At 37.4% G+C, this 25,879-nt stretch overlaps 1 protein-coding gene across 2 annotated transcripts in view; it reads right to left on the bottom strand.

Moving 5' to 3' along the window:
• The window catches only part of XIRP2 (xin actin binding repeat containing 2), a 70,958-nt gene extending 47,741 nt beyond the window's left edge, over window positions 1-23,217 (bottom strand). For both annotated transcript variants that reach the window (XM_057746235.1, XM_057746236.1), the window contains exon 1: window positions 23,083-23,217. The gene's annotated coding sequence lies outside the window, so the exon portion shown is untranslated. The remainder of the gene's footprint in view (window positions 1-23,082) is intronic.
• Between the last annotated feature and the right edge of the window lie 2,662 nt (window positions 23,218-25,879).

Genomic DNA, 25,879 nt, shown 5'->3' with positions numbered 1-25,879 from the left:
GAGCTGGTTTAAAAACTAGTTTTTCTTATTTAATCCAGGGTTCTTCGCTGTTATCACTGCTTGTTGGTTTACTATTCACTCTTAAAGAATTGTAATTACAAAATCATTTCAAGGGCTCCTACTGGGACCAACCAGTGTATGGGTGTGTGTGTGTGTGTGTGTGTGTGTCTATGTGTTTTGATATGTTTATTCCTCATTCATACACCTCCCGCCTTTCACCTTAGGGCTGGTAGTGTTTTGGACTCACAAGGTGGGGGTCTTTGGTGTACTTTGTTATTTGAATTGGCTTGATTTCATTAATGTGCAACAAGTCCCAAACAACTGCAGGTAACAGACCAGCAAGCTGTTTCCTCCCAGCCATGTTCCCCCAGCCTCCTCATCCAGGCCCCACATTGAATCCTCTTATAACATTGTTTGCTTTTTCTATTAGCTTCTTCAAGGTTTGTGTACACAACAGCAGTTGAGAACAATTTCTGCAACCCAGGAAAAATCAAAAATCATTTGTATTTTGACTCCCTGAGTATTTGGTTTTCCTTAAGGATGTCTTAGTCAATTTAATTTTTCATTTATTTTAATAAAAAATATTTTTAGTAAATATATTTTTAAAAATTCTAATATTTATTTATTAATATATATTTTTTATACTTCATTTCACACAGTATTGAGAGGAAACAACATATAAAGGAATAAGACAATGTATCATATGAATGCTATGATTGTAGAACCACGTATATCCACCATAAATGTCAGTTATTTTTTAAAATTCAGCTGTCTTCCAGGACCTCATAACCATACAAAAGTAGACTCCTCCAACTGATTCTGATAAAAAGAGATTCCCACAAACTACTGAAAGTCTTTCACGTGCTGAAGAAAATACATCTGTATTTCTCTCTGTGGTTTATCCATGTGCACAGATGACTTCCATTTATGTTCATCTGTTCTCTTCTTATTTTATTGTAAATGGTCACAATATAAATTTTATTGAATGTGAACTGCTGAAGTTTTTCCACATTAAGATATAAATTTCACTTTGCACTTTATTCATAAAAGATGTCATTCTTTTATTCACATTAACAGAAAGTCAGCAGTTTATTTCTGCGAAAATTTACAGACAGTATTTACTTTCCAAATATTTCAATTTTTGTCATTTTTCATCCCACTGGGAAATGCCTAAGATGAATGGTCAGAAAATCAGTTGCCTGAGTGTTAAGAGATTTGGATTCCATTGCCTTGTGGCTTTTTATTCCGATCACAGAAAAGACATTACATTTTAATCCCTCTCTCTTTCTCTCTCTTTTTCTCTCTCTGTCTATTTTTCCCATCAGTAACTTTGCCTACACAAGCAGGGTGGTGGAGTAGAAATCCTAGCTTGAGCTAACAAGCTGTGTCCACGTTGTTTCCTAACCTTCTAGCTTAATGTGTTTCAGTTTCCTCATCTGAAAAACAAGGTGATGCTTCCTGCCGTGTACTATAAGGCAGTGGACCTATCTGCTCCTGTCCTGATGCTGATGGTACCTGATGTAAATTTGTAAGGTTGATAAGACAGCCCCTTTCTTAGGGATGTGTGCGGAACAAGATAGGAACATTGGTGGCCTGACCTCAAGATGTGTCATTTTGGAAGACTAGGATGCAACTGAGATTGGAAACAGTGTTAAATGAGTTTAGGGTAACTTTAAAGAGAAAGGTAACACAGAAGAACCAACTGGGTGTAAGACAGACTCAGGGATGTATTGTACAACATGGGGAATAGAGCCAATATTTTGTAATAACTGTAAATGGCAAGTAACCTTTAAAAATTGTATAAAAAATTTAAAAAGCTGATAATTGAAAACAAAAGATGCTACTATCATAAAATACCTGTGGAAAACAGGTAATACAGGGAATACAGAGTGTGGAGGAACTTGCTAAAGTGGTCTGTGAAAAAGAAGAGAAAAATATGATTTTTAGATGACTATTTCTGTTAGAAAGCACTATAGATACTAACATCACGAAACCATTGTACTAGATACTTGTCTCTGGGGTTTAGAGGTAATCCATTGTGCAAATGAGTAAATAAAACATTTTAAAAGTTCAGTGAGTTCTCCCAAATCTCCAAAGTTAATGACATACCTCGGCCTAGAATCTACTGTACCCTAAATGTAAAATGTTTTCTTTGCTGATAATAAAATAATTGCTAATCCACCCCAATTATTAATTCTTTGTGTAATAGAATAAATCCTATAAAGCCGAAAGAACAAAAGCAAAAGCACTTTGAAAGACAATTAAACCACTAACAGATACAAGCTGTTACCATGAGACTATTAGAAACCAAGGATAAGAATGTCTTCTCAAAGAATTCTAAGGTTCCTAGGGAAAAGATCTCTATTATTACCTTTTGTAATACAGGAAGTTATATACTACAGATAGATCCAATTTATGTCCACTTTCTATTTTCTTATATCATGAGTTTGTGAGACTAGAGAACGATTTTTCATGACTCCTAAACACGTGCTTTTCTTCTGCAGTTTTTAAAAATGAAGAAACTGACTAAATCAATTGAGCAGTCAATCAAATTTACCCAGGTTACCAAACTCAGTACGCCTTCCTGAATTTTACTTTCTGTGGAGAGTCCTTGTTTGAAGCATTTTTTAAAAAGCAAAGTAGCACAATGGAAGGCAGAACCCCCTTCCTTTCTTGAGCAATTATTCATCTGCATGTCAGTCACAGAAGAGATTGCATAATCAGGGGTCTGTGTTTCCTTGGAGGTGATAAAATAATAGCTTTAAGATGTCAGATAAAGAAAACAATGAAGAATAGTCAATGTAATGAATACACTTGGGAATTTTTTCCTAATTTCACAATTTCTATTATCAGTGAAAGAATTCTTAGAAATATGTACAGACTAATATCAAGACGCATTCAAAAGGGTCACTGAGACATTTGTTATGAACCATTCTTCTAATTAGCTGTTTAGGAATTTTCAAAGATGGAATTCAGTGGTTTATAAAAATGATATGTTTCTACAACATTAAGAAATGACAAATCTATCCTCATTTCCCATTAAACAAATAATTGTCTAAAAACTGAAATAAGTTATAAATATAATCTTCAGTTTTTTTAATGATTTGGAAATAAAGGTTAATGGCTTGATACATAGGGCTAGGATCGGTGTACTGCTTAAAAATACTGCCAAAGTCAGGAAAATGTTCATTTAGAAAATACCTAATATGGCAGGATTCACACGGCCAAATGCTTTCTCCTGAGTTTATTTCTAAAGCAAGACTCAATCTCAGCACATTTTCTAAATTTAAATATGTCTTCTTATTTTAAAATATGAGAGGCATGTTCCCAAACTGTAGTTGCAGGTAAAGTTTTATGGAAAGGATGACTGTGTGAATGGATGTTATTGAATGAAAAGATAGATATTGAACACCAGGAATTTTAGAACTGGCTTACACAAGTACTGTGTAAATTTTGTGAGTCACCTCATTACTTATCCTTTTTGCCTACCCAATAAGAATTATGAGAAAGTCTATAGAATAAAGTAAAAAATACTTAGACCTCTTTATTTCACGAAGGGACTACTTGCTAGTGTCTGAACTGTGAAGCTAATGTTTGCTGTCTGATTTACAGCACAGATGTAAGCAGAGATGTGTCTTACTAGCTGTGGTGAAATCAGAAGAAAGGAAAGTTATCAAAAGTGAGAAAAGGTCGAAGGGTATTAAAGTTTTTTTAGAATAATTAAAATACATATTGAAGGCAGTTAGTAGAGTAATATATGCTGCAGAAGAGAAAACCAATAACATACTAACAACAAAGTGAAAGAAGATGACAAAGGCAGAGAACAGATAGAAAAATGCGGTGAGAGGGTGGGGGAGTGGGCAGGACAAATGAAATACAATAGAAGAAAAATTTTGCTGAAAATAAAATTTGGGCATAGATTTGAAGTATTTGCCGTAATCCAGAAATAAACTTAATTTTAAAACACCAATATATCAGAAAATTCTGGCAAAACATTTCATAATCAAGGAAAAAGAAAAGTTCTACAATTATTCAGACACATGAAGAGTTTCTGTGGTGAAGAAACAAAATTCAGGCATCCTGAGATATCTTCTTTACAACATTGAACACTAAAAACAATTAGAGAACTGATTATTGGTTACTGAAATTTTAGTTTTGAGAACTAGAGCTTATGTGGATCCAAGTTGGAACTCAAGTCCGAAGTCAACAAAAAGTCAAATACAGTCAGTCCATTTAACAAAAGTCAGCCAAAAAGAGCTTCCCTGGTAGCGCAGTGGTTAAGAATCCATCTGCCAATGCAGGGGACATGGATGCCATCCCTGCTCCAGGAAGATCCCATGTGCTGCGGAGCAACTAAGCCTGTGCTCTAGAGCCCGAGAGCCACAACCATTGAGCCCATGTGCTGCAACTACGGAAGCCCATGCTTCTAGAGCCTGTGCTCCCAACAAGAGAAGCCACCGCAATGAGAAGCCTACACACTGCAAGGAAGAGCAGCCCCCACTCACTGCAACTAGAGGAAGCCTGAGTGCAGCAATGAAGACCCAACGCAGCCAATTAAAAAAAAAAAAAAAAGTCAGCCAAAAGGAAAACAAAGAGCCTTAACAAATAAAACCAAATGGAATAGTGTAAAATCAAATGTAAATAAACAAGGGTCAACCTTCACCACCAAAACACAAGGAAAAATAATTCCAACCATATGCCACCTGCAAGACACAAAATTTAGAAAGAAAATATTGAGGAAGAACTTGCCAGGCAAAAATAAATGAAGAGAAGTGACCATGCCTATGTTCCTTTCATGCAAAGTAGCATGAGAGACAAAATATTTTAGATGAAATAGAGAGCTACTCTGTAGGTAGAAGTGCCACCCCGCTATGACGCTGTAACAACAAAGGCCTCTACGTGCTGACTAGCATAGTTCAGACATATGCAAAGACCAGCTGTAACAAGAAGAACGAGAATTTCATGGGAATGTAATTGCTGTGCATGACTTTAACCTTCTTCCATCTTTGCCATATGAAACGTCAATAATAAATTACTTGAATTAAACTAGTAAAGTTTATTTTAATGTTATTTATGTATTCTTTATTTTGAAACAAATATCGATTATCTACAACAAGCATAAGACACATTCTCTATGCTCCAGAGCTTTCAGTCTAGTTGGCAAGAGAGACAGGCAGTCATAGTCCAAAGAGTTTATGGTTTTGCATCAGGTAGGTTGGGAGCCTATGGGGGGGGGGGGGGGGCGGGAACCTAATGCACCTGGCTGTGTCAGTGAGCTAGGGGTCAGGAAGGCATCCTGAGAAGTGGAACACTGGTGCTGAAACACGAGGGATTTGTCCATGTGACTATGTGGAAGAGAGGAAGATGCCAAAGCGGAGGAAACAGCAGCATCACCAACAAATCATTTTGGGAAAAGTAGGTAATGATTTTGAGGAAAACATTAAGAGTTCCTTACGACACTGCATATCACACACAGAGTATTAAAGAGTATTACATGAAGAGATTTTTTTAAATGATGAAAAATCCTTAGAGAGATATAAGTAATTCATAAAGTGATTTCAGTTGGACTTTCTCAGCATAAAAATTCAAAGTGAAAAATCTTTCAAAAAATGTATAAGACAAAAAGGAAAATGGAGGAGGGACAATTATAATAAATAAGTTGAAGTGTTAATTTTCTATAAAGAACATTGGTTGCAAAAAAACCTACCATTATTGAAAAGACAGATAAGGGACTCAAAAGAATGATTTACAAGTAACAAAACAACAGCAAATATATATAAAGTGCTTTCTCTGTGTCAGACATTAGTCTTTTTAAGGCTCTCAACCACCCTATGAGGTAGAGACTATATTTATTTTTAATCTCCATTTTACAGATAAGGAAACAGAGACACAGAAAGATCGTAAAACTTGCTCCAGGTCAGGTGGCTGGTGAACTTCAGACCTGGAAGGGAAGCCAGGCAGTCTGGCTCCAGGTTCTGTGACTTAAATACAATTGTATGCGACATCTCAAGAAGTACAAGTGTCCAAAAACCAAAAGACAAACCCAAACAATCACCTTCCCAAGGAAACAGATGAAGGAAAATTCACACAACAAAAAGATACCTTTTTTGTTGTTAACTGACTCATTGCATATGCAATAAAATATATACAATGAGCACACAGTCCTGGATAACTAATTTAATGTATAATTATGACTCAAAAGAAATTGTACAGTTTGATAGTAATTTGAACTCTCAAGCAGAAACATGAGAATTTAATGATTTTTTTTCTTGGAAGTTTTCTAAAATCAATTCAAGAAGCCTTTATTTAGTCCAAACTAAATGCCAGGCAGAGAATGAGCTGGGGTGTCACACGGAAGCCCACAAAGCTGATGCAAATACAGATGCCAGCTTCAAGGAGGCAAGTGTACTTCTGGTGACATATCAGTAGCCTCACTATTATATTCTGGATGCATTATAAAGAAGTCACCTGCTTAGTACTCAGAAAATTGATTTAGAACTAAATTCAAAGAATAGTGAACTAAATGCTGTCAAATTTAAACATATGATCTACAGCCCAGCTCAGATTTGTGTACAGCATATCATACTGATGGACACACCATAGACTCAGAGCCATTAGCATGAATAAATTTTCTATAATTCATAATATTTGCATATCCCTCAGCTAATAATAAAATTCATCTCTTTTAAACATTCAGAATGCTGCTGCCAAATCAAATTTGTAATCAATTTGAGTTTTATATATTTTACTGTCATGAATATTATAAAACCAAGAAATAGATGAATAATAAAACTAAGGAGCAAGTGTATAGTACACTCTTGCATTAATTTACAGTTTCTAAAAAACAAGGAGAGGAAGGGCAAAGAGAAAAATGAGACGGCACAAAAACTGTACTGTGGTATCCCTCCAGCATACGAACCTAGTGAATCACATTTTAAACTAGCCTCCCTATGGTCCCATTCCCCACAAATGCATTGTGTTGCATGTGCTCTTGTCACCTTCCCCCAAATCCATCCATTTGTCTGGTTAGCATGATTTACACATTAACAAAAACAGATCATCTCTCAGGGTAATAAAAATGGTTCGTTCTTGCCTCCTTACTAATGTTTCCCTAACCACTATTCTCCTAATTCACCAGGTACTGGAAGAGATCCTATACATCCAGAGAAAAAAGACAAGATTTAGCAAGGTGGTAAACAAAATATTGGTCCTCCAAAGATGTGCACCTCTTTATCCCAAGAATCTGTGAATACCTTATTTTACATGGCAAAAGGGACGTTGCAGATGTAATTAAGTTAAGGGTTTTGAGGTGGGGAGGTTATTCTGGATTGTCCAGGTGGGTTGCGAAAGAGAGGCAGGGGAGTCAGAGTCAGAAAGGAGAGGTAATGACTGAAGGAGAGAGAGGGAAGAAGAAGGAGAAGGACAAGAAGATGAAAGAGAGGGAGAGAGAGATGCAGTGCAGACTCTAAGCTACTGGCTTTGAAAGTGGAGGAAAGGTCACATGAGTAAAGAAATATGGGTAGATTCCAAAAGCTGGAAAAGGCAAGGAAACAGGCGATCTCCCCCACAGAGCTTTTAGGAGGAGTGGGGCCCCAGACAACACCTTGATTTTGACCCAGTGAGACTCATTTTGGATTTCGGACCTCCAGAACTATGATATAATGGATTTGTGCTATTATAAGCACAATTATTTGTGCTTACAATTGTCTGCAGTAATTTGTTACAGCCCTAATAGGAAACTAATACAAGCAACCACTGTACATACACATACACCTGACCAAGTCAGAAATCACTACACAATAAATTCTTTTTAAGGCACATTTCAGTTCTAGCTCCCCCAAATCTCACACACAAACCACCCTGTGCTGGAAACATCTTTGAATTTCTTCATGTCCCAAAGAATAAATGTCCACCTACTTATAGAGAAGACTCAGCATTAATGTCCGTTTAGATTCTAATCTCTCTGAGGAACAGTAACTGTCATTTCTAATTGCAATAACTTCATCTTGTATAGACTTGTCTTCTTTCTTATGCAGCTCCTATCATCTCACAAGAAGTGCTCCTAGTACAAGATCAGTTATAAATGCACAGAATTTAGACAAATTAAATAACCATTAGTACATTAATATTGCTAGTTTGGGCATTTTTGAAAATTCAATCATATTGCTATTAAATATTTTTAATTAATTGCTTAGTTTAGTTAAAGAATTGGTCAGTTAAAAAATCAATAATTGAAAAAATGACAAATTTCTTTGAAATAGTCAAATAAATTAAATCTATTAAATGCCTATCAATGATGCCTCTTTTTATAGTGTAAGTCTCTTGTTAGACATTTCCCAGCACATTCAGACTTATATTACATTATAACAACGATAACCACCTGTTAATGATTATCAATTATGTGTTAATCATTTTACACTTATTCTCTTCTTTTAAAAAAAATATTTATTTATTTATTTGCCTGCACGGGGTCTTAGTTGCAGCATGTGGTATCTAGTTCCCTGACCAGGGATCAAACCCGGGCCCCCTGCAGTGGGAGGTCAGAGTCTTAACTGCTGGACCATGAGGGAAGTCTGTACGTGTATTCTTATACACCTACATTTTACATCTAATTCTTATAACAACTCTGTCTAGTGGGTGGTATTACTTTCAGTTTACTGATGGTGAAAGTAACATTTAAAAAGATAAAATCATATAGTAAGTGGCTGAGCTTGGAATTAAGTTCAGGTATTTCTGAGTACAAGGCTATTTGACTCTACACAGCCTCTTATGTAAGTATTTTCCATTAAAATATAACATTATACAGTAATTTTTTTCTTTATTTTTTTAAGGTCTTTATTGGAGTATAATTGCTTTACATGTAATGTAAATTTTTAATTAAGGGTGTGAATCCTCCTTTCTCTTTCTTAAACATCTTCACACACATCCTTTATTTCAGTGTATCTAGGGATAAATCAAAGGGAAACCAATAAGTTGAATTTCTATGGCTCTAAGTGAATCCTTTTTTGTCCTTATAAGCTTGAGTTTAGAATTAGAAATCAAAGCAAATTCTTCCGTTATATTTCTTTGGTCACTCTAGAGATCAGACTTGAGATGGGGTTAGGTATTGATCCAAGCCAGCAGGGAGAGAGACGAACTTTACTATAAGAGAAGGAAAATGCGAAGCAAGGTCCACTGCTCTCATTTCTATTGATTTGTTTTGCCTCAGGGCATGGGAGGTGGTTGCCTGTTTCCAACAAAGTTTCCTCTTGTTTAAATCTGCATCCCAGGTATTCAATAAGGGTATTTGATAAATGCTCCTCTCAAGGCTTCAGGCATACATTTCAGAAAACATCTACTGTTCATCTCTTGCTGACCAAGCACAGCACTCAGGGCCGGGCACAAATTACTCACCATTGTATTTAGTGCTGCTCTACTTGAAAAGGGAAGAAAAGAAAAACACCAGAAAGACCCTCAAGAAATATGGTATTCTAAGTGTTGATCTGACCTTATCTCTAAAAACAGAACTAAAACAGGTCGCACCATTTCAGCACGCTGACTTAGGAATAAAAGAACTTCCCTGATGGCTGGCCCTGCTAAGGAAGTGAGATTTTCTGGACACACCAAATGGAGTCCTCCTTAGGGGGGGCATCCTGAGGAACTTGGTAGCACACATTCCACATCCATATCCCCCAAACCACATTCATTTAAACTGAGGTGAAATTGACTTAAAATAGATCAAGACCAATCAGATTTGATGGGGTTGAAAAGTCCCTCACAAGTATCCTCATAGTGGCTCAATTTCTCTTCAGAGTTTTCCCCACTTAACCTGGGCGGTGAGGCGCTCCCTCTGCTGTGCTCTCCCAGCATGTAAAAATCACACCTCTGTTGGTATTACTTGTTACTTCTTAGTGTCTGGTTGAATGGCTCTGTCCTCCCTACTTCTCTCACCTTCCACCCACATGCAAGTTCCCCCAGTACAGGGTTAAGCTCATTTCGAAAACCTGTTTTACACCAGGTTCTATCTTGGTTTCATCCTGCAGGACGCAAACTCACAGGGAGATTAACCACCTACTCTGGACCCAGAAAGTCCAATATTTATTCTGTCTCTGACACTGACTTTTGACTTGAAGCAAACTTCTTAACCTCTCAAGGCCTCTTTCTTCTTACCTATAACATGGGAATGTTCCCAGAACCTGACTGCCTGTGAGGACTGAAGGAGATCTTATTAAAGTAAGGAGTTGTAGATAGCATCCTGCACCTAGTAAATAATATACGCACTCTAGCTTCCAGTCACTTTAGGTGTTATTATATATCCTAGGTATTATTATCCAGATAATCTGAGATAATACAAGTCTGAGAATAATAAAAGTTATGAAATTTTCCCAAATGTTAAAGCTAGCAAGTAGGAAGTATAGGACTTGATTCTGGTCCATACGAATCTAAAGGCTATAAGGATATTCCATTCCTTTCTAGAAGCCAACTATCTACCATGTTGCTTGAAACAAGGAGAACACAATAGATTGTGAAAGAATAGATAATTACAGGAAGAGATTAGGGCAAGGAAAGTGGAACAGTCCTGCTCATATGGCCACAGGAATGGACAAAGTATATATAAAAGAGAAGAATGTCAATGCATATGGTATCCAAAGGATTAGTCTACCTGTGTTGTTGGCACTAGCCATTGAACCACCAAATTTTCACCAGCAAACAAGCAAGAGCGCAGTCCCCTGAAAATGTAAAGTGCGTGAAAATCACCCTAGTAAGGCCCACTATAGGGGCAGATCTACTCCTTTTCTCCCCGCAATGGTTCCTCATATTTTCCCCTGTTCTCTATTTTTTAGGTAAAATCATGAATCCGTCACTCAAAGTTATTCACATTTTTCATTTTCCTATAGGGTCTCTGAACAGTGGGCTTGGCACAATGAACCCTGGCCTGGACCCGTTAGGTGGTAATGACTGGGCCGCTCCCTAAGTCTCTGCGGCCCTTGTCGCTGCCTACCAAAGGCAAAGAAAGAGAAGGATCCCGGACTCCTCACTTATGATCCATTCTGCTGTTGCTCCGTTAAGTACCTCTGCATTGCTAGGGACCTCTGTAAGTACCTCTGCTAACTACCTTATTCAGGTAATCGATAACTGCTAAAGGAAGAGGTATTTTAATATTTGGTTAGTTTGAATATAAGTATTCTTTCTATTTAATGTCTGTATTCCTTCTACTTAAATTGATTTCCATCCCTTTTTCCCTAAAGTCTCTGTTCTAGAAAATCTCCAAAGTTGGTATCATTCTACATTATTCACCTCTCCCTAAGTGGTTACCTCTTTGATATAACTTCTTTTTTTCACCTGTTATTTCCTAATAGACTCCTTTTTTTATATATAGTCCTTTTTTTATTCCTACTGCATACTAGCTTAGAATTTGTTTTTACCTAAAATAATCCACTTTTGTTTCTCCCTATTCATAGGCTTTGAAAAAAAATCCATACGAAGTTAGTTCACGTGTACCAACTGTTTTGTTTAGTTCCAAGTATGCTGTTGTCACTCACAGATCAAAAATAAGCAACAGTAATAAAATGCAGATGAACCTTTAATAATTTGCAGCTTTGAAAAACATCTTCCCAGCATGCCCACCTTTAAACTGTTTGAGCATAGGCAGGGTAGGAAAGTTCCTTCCTTACTATGACCTTAAATCAGTTCTATGCTAGCTGCAGTCTGGAAAAGCCAGATGTTTCCAGACGCATTTTTAGGAATTCCTCTTTTCTTCACCCTCTTTCCAACTTTCCCCTCTCTGCTAAGGTTAGCATCTGACATTTATTCTGACAAAGGATATTAAAAGAAAGCGAATCGTTGAATTCCGACTCTCACTGACTTAGACAATTGATGCTGTGGCAGCTTCTCTCCTACTAATCATTCTTTTCCTTTGAATAACAAAATGTATTTAATTCAGTCCGCCTTTTGTCTTAGAGAAATTCAGTCTCTGAATTTACACAAACTCTTTTCAATGACCCTAAGTCAGTCTTTGTTTAAAATGCTTTCTCTGCCTAAGTCCACAAATAACAGCATACTTTGATATGGTTTTCTTTTGAACTTAATGGCTGATAGACTTGATCAAAGAAAGGAAAGCACACTAATTCCATGTGCTTTCTTTACTAAACATTATTTGGAAAAGCTAAGCAATCAAGGAGAAAAGTGAAAATGCTTAAATAATGCAACATTTTTCTTGCTGCATAAAAGACTCCTTTGGAAGTAAATTCACTCTTTCAGAGCAGTGATGTACTTACAAAAATTCTACCTAAAGAAATAAACACTTTCCAAACGATGTGATCTTTAATCATTTAAATGTTTCCTGAGTAGGAAGATAAAACTGCGAATGCTAAGCAGAAATGTTAAGAATCCATACAGGATACCGTTTTTTTTTTTTTTACCAAAGCTCTAGGTTCTTCTAATATGCTCTAAAATGAAAGGTAATCAGCACTTGTCAAATGTTTGTACTGTCACAACTCCTCTCTGATTATTGAACCCCGTAATTGCAGGGGACACTAGACAGTGCTGTATACATTTTGAACAGTCTTTTAAATTTAGAACAGGGATGTTTATAAATTAAAGCTATAATAATTTTAATATATCAAAACTTTGAATCAGCCAAGTGCTAGGTTACTGTCCCTGTCACCATTAACATGCCGTAAATACCCTCTGCATATCAACGTAGACTGTAATTTCAAAAGAAAGAGATGATGTCAGTTTCCTCATGATATGCTGGTCCTAGGAACAGTCCAAAGAGTGGAAGTAATTTAATAGTCTTCCTGGCTTAAGATATGCATGGGATACATAGTTAGTCAGTCTCATCATCCCTTAATTTATTTATAGTTACTTATCTTAAAACAATTTGGCATTGACGTCTGTTTCTTCTCCCTCAGATTCAAAACCTAATCATGTAAGTGGAGGAACTCAGTTTACACTGCCTATTTCACTCCTGTTTTTAAAGGGCAACGTGTAAAAATCAGTCTTTCAATGTTATTCAGATTGAAACTTGCTCTTTTCCATGCACATTAAGACAGTAACATCTGTGAACAACAAAGAATTTAATTAAAGCTTGCAAACAAAAATTTTTCCTAGACCTATGGTATTTAAACGCAAGCGTAGTAGAAGGTGAGAGGAGGAAAGCTGTGGGGAGTGAACTGTAAGAAGCAATTAAAAACTATGTATTGGGCTTCTTTGTAAAATTCCATATGAAGCTAGGTTTTCACAGCTTTAAAACAGAACCACTTTCCAAGACTACTCCCTTTAGGTACCAAAAGCCTTAGGCAGATGAACAAATCACTTCAACTTAGTGTGACCTCCTCCTGTTTTATGACAACTTACCTGAAAGGGTACTCAGACTGTAAAGTTAAGCATCTCCTTGTTTGTTTTTAAAGATTATTTAAAAAGTTTAGACGCTTAACTACAACTGTAGGTTATCAACCACTAGCCAGGAACTCAGCATCAGTCTCCGTCTCTGAAATCTTCTAGTAGCCTGCATAACTGTGTCTACCATGATTTCAGTCAAAGAATCTCTTAGTTTCATCAGTTTGCAAAATGGCAACACCCACATTATGAATATGAAAAGCTGGCCATCACACAGTGGTCAAAAATGCTCCTGTGGGCCCTTACGTGGGGGTAGGAGAAAAAGAATGCACTTCTAAGCATGATATGCTTGTGCTTTCCCTAACAATGAGTGCCAGAGCCTTTCCTAACATTTTTGCACAATTGGTTATTCAATTTTTATTATGACCTAGAACTAAAACTCCTAGATTGCCAAGAAGCAAACTGACAGTTGAGATGAATATGGCCAACTTCACAGGTATTTAACATATAACATCATGACTTATACATAGTGGATGCCCAATAAGCATTTGTTGAATGAATCTGCTTTACAACAATACTGCAAAATTCAATGCCCATTTTTTTATGTTTCCTGTTGACAGATTTTAATGTCTCTCTCGTACTTCCTTTTAAAGAGTAGAAAACAAGTTCTAAATTCTGTAGCAGAAGTTATTTAAGCAGAGCAGTGATGTGAAATTTGGGATTAGAGCTTCCAGGAGGGAGCAAAAATAAACTTCTTGCTTGTGAACCTGTGAGTTTCCCACAACGAAATCCAGCTCATCCCCCCAAATACTCAGCAGGACACCACATGAGCAGGTGAAAATTAGAACTGCACAAAAATGTGTTTGGAAAGTGAAACTCGTCAACTTCAGGCTTTCTGCCCAGTTTAATTTCTGCCAGAAATTCTCCTGTTATTACATATCTGCAGAAAGAAATTAGAAAAGTGTTATATCTAAAAAATTTCAGATACATTCATATCTCTATCACGGTTTGGCCCAGAAGAAAATAACTAGCTTCACCAGCCCAGTGGACAAGTACAGGACCACAGCTATAACATGCAAACACTAATACACACATGTGCGCGCACACACACACACACACACACCCCTTTCTTTGGAGGACCACTTAATCAGAAGTAGTATCCTATTTGTTTTATGAGATCTAGGAGGAAGACCTCAGTAGGTTTTCAGAGTGTCCCAGTGCAACTCTGAGTTGAAAGCCTGCCAAGGAAAGCAGATGTGGCAGAAAGCCCCAGGTCCCATTCACCAGCAGTGCAGGGCCTGAGGAAAAATGTCATAAAACTCGTGGAGCCTAACATTTGCCAGTGCAAGAAATATCTCAGAAGGAGGAATTAAAAATTCTGATGCTTTCCAGCACTCTTTGCATTGTTTTGTATAAAATCTCAAAACTGCGTGTGGAGTTGGTAGGTTGCTTAGGCCAGACAGAAGTAACATTCATCTGTCATAACTGGTCTCCTGAACATGCACACACACACACACACACACCCCCCACACACACTTCTTGACACCCAACCATGTATATTTTTCAGGGCTCTATCCTCAGTCTTCTGCTTTTGTCTTACCACATACACCCCATCAGTTTTCAGCTTCATCCGTATTATATCAATGTATATTTCTAGTAACTATTTAAGCCTTAATCTTAACCTTGACAAACCTTTTAAAATTCAACGTGGCTTTTAAAAAAATATTACCCACAAACTTGTTTCTATTTTCCGATTTTCCAGTTGTCTATTAAAATAGAGAATATCTGGGATTGTCAGGGATGATGGTGAAAGTGATATGCAGTCTATTAAAAGTGAATAAAATGATTGTTGGGTATTAGCATATATGCAAAACCACAGACCTTTAAATATGTATATTTAAATCTATATACAAATATATATACGTAGGCAGCCTGGGAATGGGAGCAAATATATATCAGCTTATGAGGAAAGTGTCTAATTGGCTTTTGATGAGATAGATTTAGTGCAAGAATGTGGGGACAAATGACATGGGAGGTCAGTGAAAGCTCTACTCTTGCGGCTGACAATGACGCCCAGGCTGAATGGGCCCTGGGTGTCGCATGGTTCCCTTAAACTTTAGACCCATCCCTGAAGCCTGGAGTCAGCAGCCCTTAATACCAGGCCACCAGCACCTCTGATTTGTTCTTGGCCTTGGTTGAAATGTGTGCCCTAGTCCATCCTAGGCTGTATCCTGTCTTGTTCCTAGTTCTCCTTACTTCTGAGCTTGTGATTTATTTTCCTGTTTATAGCTTAGCTTCCTCCATCAAACCTGATGCATTATACCATTCCACTGGCTCATAACCTTTTGCTTTGTCTTCCATTACTGGATTCGTCTTTGCCTTTTCTGCTTTAGATTGTCCTGATAAACAGTCTGGTACCCATCTTTCAGTGCGTCCCCCACAAATAAGAGTTCTCCTTCCATCTTTACTCAGATCCACTGTGAGTGGATCCGAAATACAGAGAGAGATGAGGCAAAAGAGGCACAGGGCTGACGGGCAGGATGTGTGGAGGATGGGAAGACTATGCTGTGGGTCAAGATCAGTTGTAGCTGAAGAGAAAGAAAACTGTGATCTAAGAGAGTATTCTGAGAGTCCAAGAACTAAGTCAAAGTAACGACAAGGTCCAACGTGTGGCTGTGAGCAGCTCCATCAGAAAGGAGACAGAGTCGTTATGGTTGAAGTGGTTGAAGAGTTCAGTTTCTTGAAGTACTGTGATGTTGACAGCGCTAAGGATAACCGAAAAATTATTAGTTTCAAGTGTTGGAATGATTATAATAGAAAAAGGGTATTTAACAGCTTTCTACAACTCCAGAGAGAACAGAAATTTAATTGGAGCTTAAGAGTGCACCTCTGAAAGGTAAGGATGCCTTTAACAAGAGAACAACCTATTAAATCACGTAGCTAGTTCTCCCTCTTAAACAGCTTTTATTTAGTGTGGTGTTATTTTGAATGTTCAGCATCTAGGATAACCTGGTACTTTATATTTTTATCTTGCTCTCTGGGAAAAATGTAAAGGTTATTCTATTAGCCTCGTATATTAAATGATAATAATAATGATAATAATTGCAAAAGCTTATGTAGCCCTTACTATGTGCCAGGCACTATTGTTTTAGTCATTTTACAAATATGAATTTATTTAATCCTCAAAGCAACACTGTGAGATAGATTCTATTAGTATCGCGATTTTCAGATGAGGAAATAGGCACAGAGATGGATTAAGTAATTTGCCCAGAATCAACCAACTGGTTAAGTGTAAGAGCCAGAATTCAAACCCAGGGGGTCTGGTTTCAAAGTCTGTGTTCAGCTAATTAGGGTTTACCCGACAGCATTTTCTGGTTCCCTAGTAAAGTGTTACGTGGGTTTCCTTTGGAATCTCTTCTGGCCCTGGAGATGATGTTTATGTGACTCTGATAAACTGAGGACACTTCACACATCTTAAGGATAGTGATAGCTCTGGGGTTAAGTAATATATTCCAGAGGTCTTTAACGGAAATGAAGTAAAAAAAGAAGGAAGGAGAAAGGGAGAGATAGAGAACATAGCACATCATTTGTGAAATCTTTCTAATTTCAAAAACTATTCAAAAAACTTTTTGATTTCAAAACATAAAGATGATATCAATAATGAAATTTTAAATATCAACTCCAGGAACTCCTTTTATATAGCTATCTATGGGAGAATAGTCCTGTAGAAAATGTTTATTATTGCCATTGTTATTGTAAAGATGTAGCTTTGCGCTTTCTCAATACCAATGTTTAGAAAACTGTGTCAGGCTCTTTACCGATGTTACACAAAAGGTAAAAAGAGGTGTCATTATGGATGATGTTGTTGTTATTGGATGTTGTTTGAAGACTACTTATCTTTCTTTGAACATCTAAATGGACTTTTAGAATATGAAAGAAATGGGGAACAATATGGAGGCATAGGTAACATGTGCTTTATAGAAAATAATGTATACATATACATACACACATAGATATACACGTGTGTGTGTGTATATATATATATGCATAATGGAGCACAAATTGAAAGAGATGGTAATAGTGTAACATAATGACATAGTCAAAAAGCTGGGTCCAACTGGGTTGAAATGGTAAATTAAATGAAAAGCAGTGAAAATTGAAGTTTGAGGTAATTTGCTGCTTGTATTTAAAGGGTGGACTATTAGAAACTATAAATCATGGTTTTGAGCTGACAATTGCAATAGCTGGACTAGATCTTTGTAGGGGGAAAAAAAGATTGCAACTTAAATACAAACACATGCCTTCCTTTCAAATTTCATTTCACATGCCTTCCAAAAAATTTCAGTATTTTACAGAGTTAAACTTGAGGCTGTTGTCCAGCTCTGGATGACGAATGGGTGATGAATTCTGAAATTATTCCCATCCCAGGATGAGTCAGTGACTGAAGCACACATGCACTAATACAGTTACATTCCTAAAAATAAATGTTTTTGAGTCCTCCAGGACCCAGAGGGCTAACATAGTTTCTGCTGAAGAAGGCAGGGTCGTAACAAGGTTCTGAGCACCCTGGGGTGGCACAGAGGACAGCAGGAGCTGACCGAGCGGCTGACTGCCGGCCGCGGCTCTTCCTTTGGCACCTCTAGCTCCAGCCCCTGTGCTCCAACTGGAAACTGGGCTGGGCTTCACCCTCGTAGCCAAACACCAGACGTTTACCCCATGCAATACTCAGGAGAATCAGGTGGAATCCAACAGAGACAGAGGCAGTGAATTTTAAGCAAAGCTTGTAGCTGGAATTGACCCCCCTTAAATAATGTGAACAAACTCACTTTATTCTTATCTCTTTCCAAGAATATTCCAACTTGACAACAAGACCCTTGTGTCAACAATCAAACTTCTAACTTATAAGACAGATAAATTAAAAGATGACCCTTAGCTTTGCAAAAAGATTTTTTGCTGTTTCCCTGGGGCACTTATTTACTATAGTTACTTACAAAGTCTAATTACTTGACAAAAAGACTTAGTGGTTAGGTAAGATAAAGCTGAATTCTTATTGTGATGGTACTGACTAAAAACAAACAAAATAATCAACAACAATAGAGATAGTGATAAAGCACCCTTGAATTTTAATGCAATTGAATGGGGAAATGTGACTCTGCTCATCCAAATTTAATACACATAGTTTAAAAAAAAGCAGCCACTTTATAATGTGAGGTCTGCCTACATCTTATTTCAGTGCAAGTAAGTTCCTGTGAGTTAAAAAATAAAATAAAATGATTATTTGAACATTGTTTTATATTCAGTTCATAGTTATAAAACTTTACATGAAAACGATCGACATGTTTCGAAACCATTTATAATGCTAGACTTTGCTTTTAAAATTAATGGTGATATGATTTTTTTCTTTTTAGCTTTTCTATGTTGATAGGTACCAAGGTAATGCATTTAGAAACACACATGCTGATATATTCAGATTTGGGGGGAATGTACTAGTGGATCTTTGACAAACAAAAATTTCCTAAAATAAATTCTTTTAGTATTATGTTTATTTTAAGTCATTCATATGCCTGGAGCAATTTGGCAAGTATTTACTTTTGAACAGTCAGACATATCTAGAGTGTTCAGCTCACCAGGCAACATGATACATCCTGCATACGCTTTAGAAAAATGTAGAAAACAAAAACCTCCTTGAAGGTCTGCCAAAAAGAGCAGTGAAAAATGACGTGTCCAACGACAAGATGATGGTGCGGGGCTGCGGCGGGGGGTGGGGGGCAAGAGCTCATTCAGCACAGGAGACGAGCAACTTACATGCTTCCTTAGGAAAGTTAAAAAATAAACCAATCACCAGCTTTTGAGTTTTAAATGAGTATGTGGATCAGGTCTCCTTTTCCATAATTTACCCTAAATTTAAGAGAAACATAAAATGCAAAATAAAAAGCAACAAAAACCTGGAAGAAAAAAGGCTTTATCAAGGTGTACCTTTCATGCATTCCAAGTCATGGGGGTGGAGCGGGGTTGGGGTGATATCATGACACACAGCTTTGCAGAATGACATGTAGCACTGAAATATAAGCCCAGAGAGCTGGTTTCTAGGTCTTCCTGCCTAACTCTTGTAAGTTACTCGTTCATGTTCTGCGGCTCAGTCTTCTTATCGAGAACTTAAAAGTGTTAAATCGAAGAGTCACTGAGGTTCTTTGTGTTATCTATGTAATAAATTCCTCTTATCCTTTGTGACATTTTAAGAAGTACAGCCACTCTACCAGGAATTTGGATTACCTATTGCACTGCTCACTGCCAGATTATTTTTATGCCATCTTTAGGCCCAGGAAGTCCCAAGAGTCATTAAATATAGCCATAGTCTCCTTTGTTGTATCCAAACTGATACAAATAACTCGTTGAATCTGCTGATTCCCAGTTCTTAAGAAAACAAAACCTTTGTTCTTTACACTGGCTGTCTGATTATCATTATTCTTTGTGCTTTTCCTGACTATATTGTACACATGGAAAAGTACTCAGGTTGGTTAAATTTGCAAAACAAGGATTCCCATGATTAGGAAAATAGTGTGAAACTTTTACTCTGGAGTTCAAAGGTAGCCTTTCGTAGACGGAGAAGTACCACTGTGGACATATGTGATATAACACAAAATAAGTATTTGGTATTTGTCCCTGGTTCCTGGCACAGAGCTCCTAACAGCCTTGGAATCTCCTGAGTGGTGGCGTCTTTGGTATGCTAACTAATGAGCTAATTCCTGGCCTCATGTGGGGGTGGGGGAAATACAGAGAGCTTCAGGATGGCGGCTGGTTTCCAGAAAAAATCACCAACCAAGTGATTAGAGAGTCTGAATATTCAGCCCCACCTTTCACCTTGGAAAGGGGGAGAGGGGTTAGAGACTGAAGCTACTTAACAATGGCCAAAGATTCAGCCAATCATCCTACATCATGAAATCTCAAAAAAATTCTAAACAAGAGGATTTAGTGAGCTTGCAGGTTGGTGAACATGTTGATGGGTGGTGAGCCCCAGAGGGGGCATGGAAGTTCTGTGCCCCCACCCTGCACCCCAGCCATTATTCTATAATTCTCTTCCATTTGGCTGTTCCTGAGTTGTAACCTGAGTTAGTGGCTAAAGTGGTGGCAGTCTGTGGGTTCTGCTCTAACTCTGGAAATTAGTGTGAGAAATGAACTGAATTGTTGTATACCCAGTTGGTGTCAGAGAACTGGAGAACTGGTTGGTGTCAGGAAACACCACACATTTAGTGTCAGGGACAAAAACCCCACAATACAATGTATCATTCAGTCACATAAAGACCATGTACTTATATTGAATAAATCAGTGTTATAAAAAAGTTATTCCTGAATCAGAAAAGTCTGAAGTTACCCACACTCTGCAATGGATGAAACTATAATTTGAATGAGCAAGTGTTTGCTTCAGAAGCAGGAAAAAACAAATTACAATTTAATTAAATTTCAAAGTGTAACTCGAATGCATTTAAAAGAGGGAGTGTGAAGCAAATAAAAAGGACAATGTAATGTCAATTAAGTACTATCCCCCACAGATTGTTCAATCAGAAATCTTGGAATTATACTGCCAGGCACTTATTAAGTTTCTGCCCTGGTCTATAAATTACTGAATCTAGACATGACTCCAAGCTAACAAACAAGTGTTACAAAATGGTCTCTTACTGCCCAGACTTATGTGCATGCAGGAGAGAGAGAGAAGAGAGGAAGTAACAGTTTCCACTTCCGAGGTTACCATGGGAGTCCAACCCCAAACTGTCTCATCATAAATAATATTTCACCAACAAATAAAAAGAATACCAGGGGCTTCCTAGGTGGCGCAGTGGTTGAGAATCCGCCTGCCAATGCAGGGGACACAGGTTTGATCCCTGCCCCAGGAAGATCCCACATGCCGCGGAGCAACTAAGCCCATGAGCCACAACTATTGAGCCCATGTGCTGCAACTACTGAAGTGCACGTGCCTAGAGGCCGTGCTCTGCAACAAGAGAAGCCACGGCAGTAAGGAGCCCGCTCACCACAACGAAGAGAAGCCCCCACTCACTACAACTAAAAAGAAAGCCTACACACAGCAAAAAAACCCACAAAAAACAAACAAACAAACAAACAAACAAAAAAAACCCAGCACAGCCAATAAAATAAATAAAAAAAAATAAAAAGAATACTGATATGCAGAAGTTTTTCAATTGCGATAAATGTAAGTGAGAGGCAAAATACTGGAAATGATTGAATAGCAGACAGCTATCAATGGTAAAGAGTAATAAATTATCTATGAACTTTGTGGGTTTTTTTACCCAAAACTAAAGTTGAGGAAAGACAACCAACCGTCTCTTCCTTTGTAATCACTGAAGACTTGAGGCCTGCCTGACATTTTCTGAAGTAAAGCTCTCTGTGATCATTAGAATGTCTACTTTTATTTTTCAGGTGGTTGAGGGAAGTTGTATCTTAAAGATAGCCGACACTGCACGCAGAAACATTTACTCCAAACTTCAGACTACATTTTCCCCGAACACTGGCACCTCGCCACATGGTAGACAGCGGAAATGCTGAATGACTTTAAAAAATGGATCTAATTGCTCATTTACATATTAACAGTAAAAAAGGTAAAAGATTCAAAGATTAAGAAGTGGAGAAACATTTAAGCATGGAATTCAAGACTTTGCCACTTTTGATCCAGTATTTTTGCCACTCAACGGTAATAGCTTCTAAAACTCAGAACAGGTGCTCTTTCATATCAAAATTCATGGCTCTGAATGTAGCTGAGGTAAATATTGTACTCGTCCTTTGGCACCTTGCACATAAAATTTTCAAATAATTCAAACAACCTCCAGCTCGTCAGTGACCAAATAGAGCTCTGGTAAAAATAAAATATCTTTGAGTTCGGCACCAGCTGGCTAAATTTAAACCCTGTATTATGCAATCTTAAAGTGTCCTTCCTTTTAGTTGGTGTCTTAAGAGATTCTGTTATAACGTCTCTTCCAAATCACTTCAGTCTCTAACATCTAAACATTTAAGGCACAACAGGACCAAATGAGGGTGTTCGCAGGCAACTGAAGACAGAATAAATTCGTTTGAAACAGTATATAGGGCATGCTACTTTTAAAGTAAAATCTGTCTCCTCGCTTTAAGTTTGTAGTTACTGTAATTAGGGCTGGCAGATCCAACTGGCAGTGCTTTTCTTAATTCTGCAAAACATGTAAGAACCTGATTCTTTAATCCTTACTCCAGTAATACTCCCAGAGGAGATGAGACTGTGGCTGGGACAAGGAGTACAAAATCAAACTAAGGCTGGAGAAAGAATACATCTCATGCATTTTCTCTGAGCGAGCTGCGACAGTTGAGCATACCTTAAACTCTTTCTCTCGGCAAATTTTAAGAAATATAGTTTAGAGTTTTAAATATATTCATTGCATAGATTATCAATTTATGCTCATAAAAGATAAACTAATTTTTTTGGTTTTCCCTTTTAGCTATAAACTGAAGTATGATTTTCATTCATGTCTGTTTATCAAGTTTGGCTCATTACTCTTCAATACTAAAAATGAAAACTAACTATTCTGCAAAGAGATTAATAGATGACTCCTTAAATTTAACAGGCTGAAATAATGCTAAATATTGTTATGAAAACAAAATCCGACTGAATATTTGCGCTGATAACAATTAGAATTTGACCTGTGGTCTTCATTGATCTTAAGCAAACAGCAAGAACATATAACTCTGAAAGTAGAGCATCAATGACTATATAACACATACCTTTTGTAATATTTAGACTTAACCCCAAGTTCGTGGAAATGTCATGTATCTTTACAGTTCTTCACAGACTAGTTTCCTCCTCTGTACAGCAAATTTCCCAGTCCCCTGAAAGCAGTCGGTGGAGTGGAGGCCAGCTCCACTGAAGGGTCTATCAAGCAAGCAGACGGGACGGCTGAATTTATTTTAGCCCCGCGTCTAAAGGATGCAACTTAGCACCTATTTTTAGCAACTGAGCTCTGTATAGGTGGGGCCTGAGTCAACTACTCCTTTCAGAAGTGTGTCTCTGAGGGCCCTCTGCCTCATAGTGTCCTCAATAACATATGCATGGCATTAACACATGTGCTGTCAATCAAACTCCCTTCCGCAGCCATGACCATCAAGCCAACCCTCAGCTTCTGAACAAAGCCTGAAAATTAACCAGCACCGATGAGGAAAAGGAGGAATGAAAGCCCTTGAATTACTGGCATTTGTTTTCATAATTTCAATCTTTTAAGAGTCAAGAATCTGAAAATAAAATGTTCCTATTTATTCTGGCAGAATTTGGGTTCTCAGGAAGTGGAAATGCTGTTTTTATTTACAAAATGTTCTTAGGTATGGGAAATATTAGTTTGCTTTTTGAGGTTTCACATATAAAGCAAAACACTAATGCGATGTTTATATAAGTAAAGAAAGTGCTCTTTTGGACAAAAAAGTGAGGGAGGAAGGAGTGATGGGGCATTCTAGAGAGAATAAAGGCACACCTACCGTGTGATTCCTGCCCATGAATATTAGCTTAAAATCACTTGGCAGGAGGAACAGCAGGGCAGGGAAAGGAGTCACCTCACATGCTCCTGAGAGAATCATGTTAAGTGTCCTTTGCTGCCACCCTACTTACTCAGCACACCCTGCAGACCTCACCTGGAAGGAAGTAGGAGAACTCACCTAGAATTGCCATTTAGTTCCATAAGGCCAACATCTAATACATTCTAAGTAAATATAAAACAACCAGCTTCCCCTATTTTTCCTCTCTTCTATTGTTTTCCTCGCCTGGGGTTAAGTGTGTATGCTAATGGCCTCACAGCAAGCCCAGATAAAGAAATAGAAAATTGCCCTCTGACTTAAAGAAAGCACCTGACTTTACATCTGTTTATTTCTTACAAATGCTTACAAGTAAGCTATTTACCATATTATTTACTGATAAAGACCAGTATATACATTACATTTCTTTCTATATCAATATTGGTTCCTAGTGAAAGTAGGTCAAGGAGTGATATTCCAGCTGATTAACTCTAAGAAAAAGCTTCCAAAACTGTGTTCTTATACACTCCACAAGATTTTTCAGGGCCAGGAGCCAACATAATCTAATTATTTTAGAGTTGTGCTGTCCAGTGTGGTAGCTACTAGACACATGTGACCATTTAAACTTTACTTGATTAAATTAAATAAAATTAAAAGTTCATTTCCTGGGCTTCCTAGGTGGCACAGTGGTTGAGAATCCACCTGCCAATGCAGGGGACACGGGTTTGATCCCTGTTCCAGGAAGATCCCACATGCCGCGGAGCAACTAAGCCCGTGAGCCATAACGATTGAGCCTGCACTTTAGAGCCCGTGAGCCACAACTATTGAGCCCATGTGCTGCAACTACTGAAGCCCAAGCGCCTAGAGCCTGTGCTCCGCAACAAGAGAAGCCATGGCAATGAGGAGCCCGTGCACCACAATGAAGAGTAGCCCCCACTCACCACAACTAAGAAGAAAGCCCGTGCACAGCAACAAAGACCCAACAGAGCCAATAAAATAAATAAATAAATAAATTTATAAAAAAAAAAAGTTCATTTCCTCCATTGCACTAGGCACATTTCAAGTACTCAATTTCTACATGTGGCTGATGGCGGGCTATGTACTAGACAGTGCAGTGATGGAACATTTTCATTTTTGCAGAAAATTCTATAGGACAATGCTGATTTAGAGCACAGGATTTCAACACAGCTTTGACACTAGCTAAACTCTGTGACCTGGCAAAATTTCATACGTTGTCTATGCTTCATTTTACTTCTCTATAACTAAATGGAATGACGTTTACCTACTTTAAAGGGTGATTGGGAAGATTAAATGACATAATACATATAGATAATACTCATGAAAGGACAAAATATTTACTTTTAAAATTATTATTATTATTACGACTTTATCCTGCTCTATGGATAAGAAAATGGCACTAGATCTAAAATCACAATAGTTCAATTTGTCATAAGGAGATCGACCTACAATATATAGACAACTTTACTCTTGTATTTGCATATAGATGCTAATGATGCTTATTCATGGCTTTAGTCTTTCAAAATATTATAAATTACTCAACGATATGACTGGCAGCTTCTTTATTTTCTCTTCTTACTCAAAACTGCCTGCTTTCTCATTCCATTGTCATGATAGCTTTCTTCACTTGTTTCTCTAAGTTTCATTCAAGATAACCTTTCTTCAAACTTTTTGTTTTTCAGCCTTTCAGGAAAGAGGTATATTTGATTTAAATACATACATAAATAAAATTATTTTTTCCTATTTTCTTATATTTTCTAATGCTTATAATCACCTCAAAACTCAATGACTATGCATTGTTAAAAGGAAAAACAATAATGGATAGGAATGTTCCTTGGATAGGAATATTTTATAATGTTCCTTGTTGGAACATTATAAAATAGTTGGTAATGGATTAAGAGTAATAAAGATTAGATCTGAAGTAGTATGCATAAATTGACTAACCTAAGATCAAGCAAAAATTTTCATATAGAATTAACTAGCTATCATCCAATTTGGTTTA

The sequence above is a fragment of the Hippopotamus amphibius genome, chromosome 8, assembly GCF_030028045.1.
Source record: "Hippopotamus amphibius kiboko isolate mHipAmp2 chromosome 8, mHipAmp2.hap2, whole genome shotgun sequence".
Taxonomy (NCBI): domain Eukaryota; kingdom Metazoa; phylum Chordata; class Mammalia; order Artiodactyla; family Hippopotamidae; genus Hippopotamus; species Hippopotamus amphibius.
Note: the sequence above shows the minus strand (reverse complement) of the source record. Positions and strands in the feature narration are given on the sequence as shown.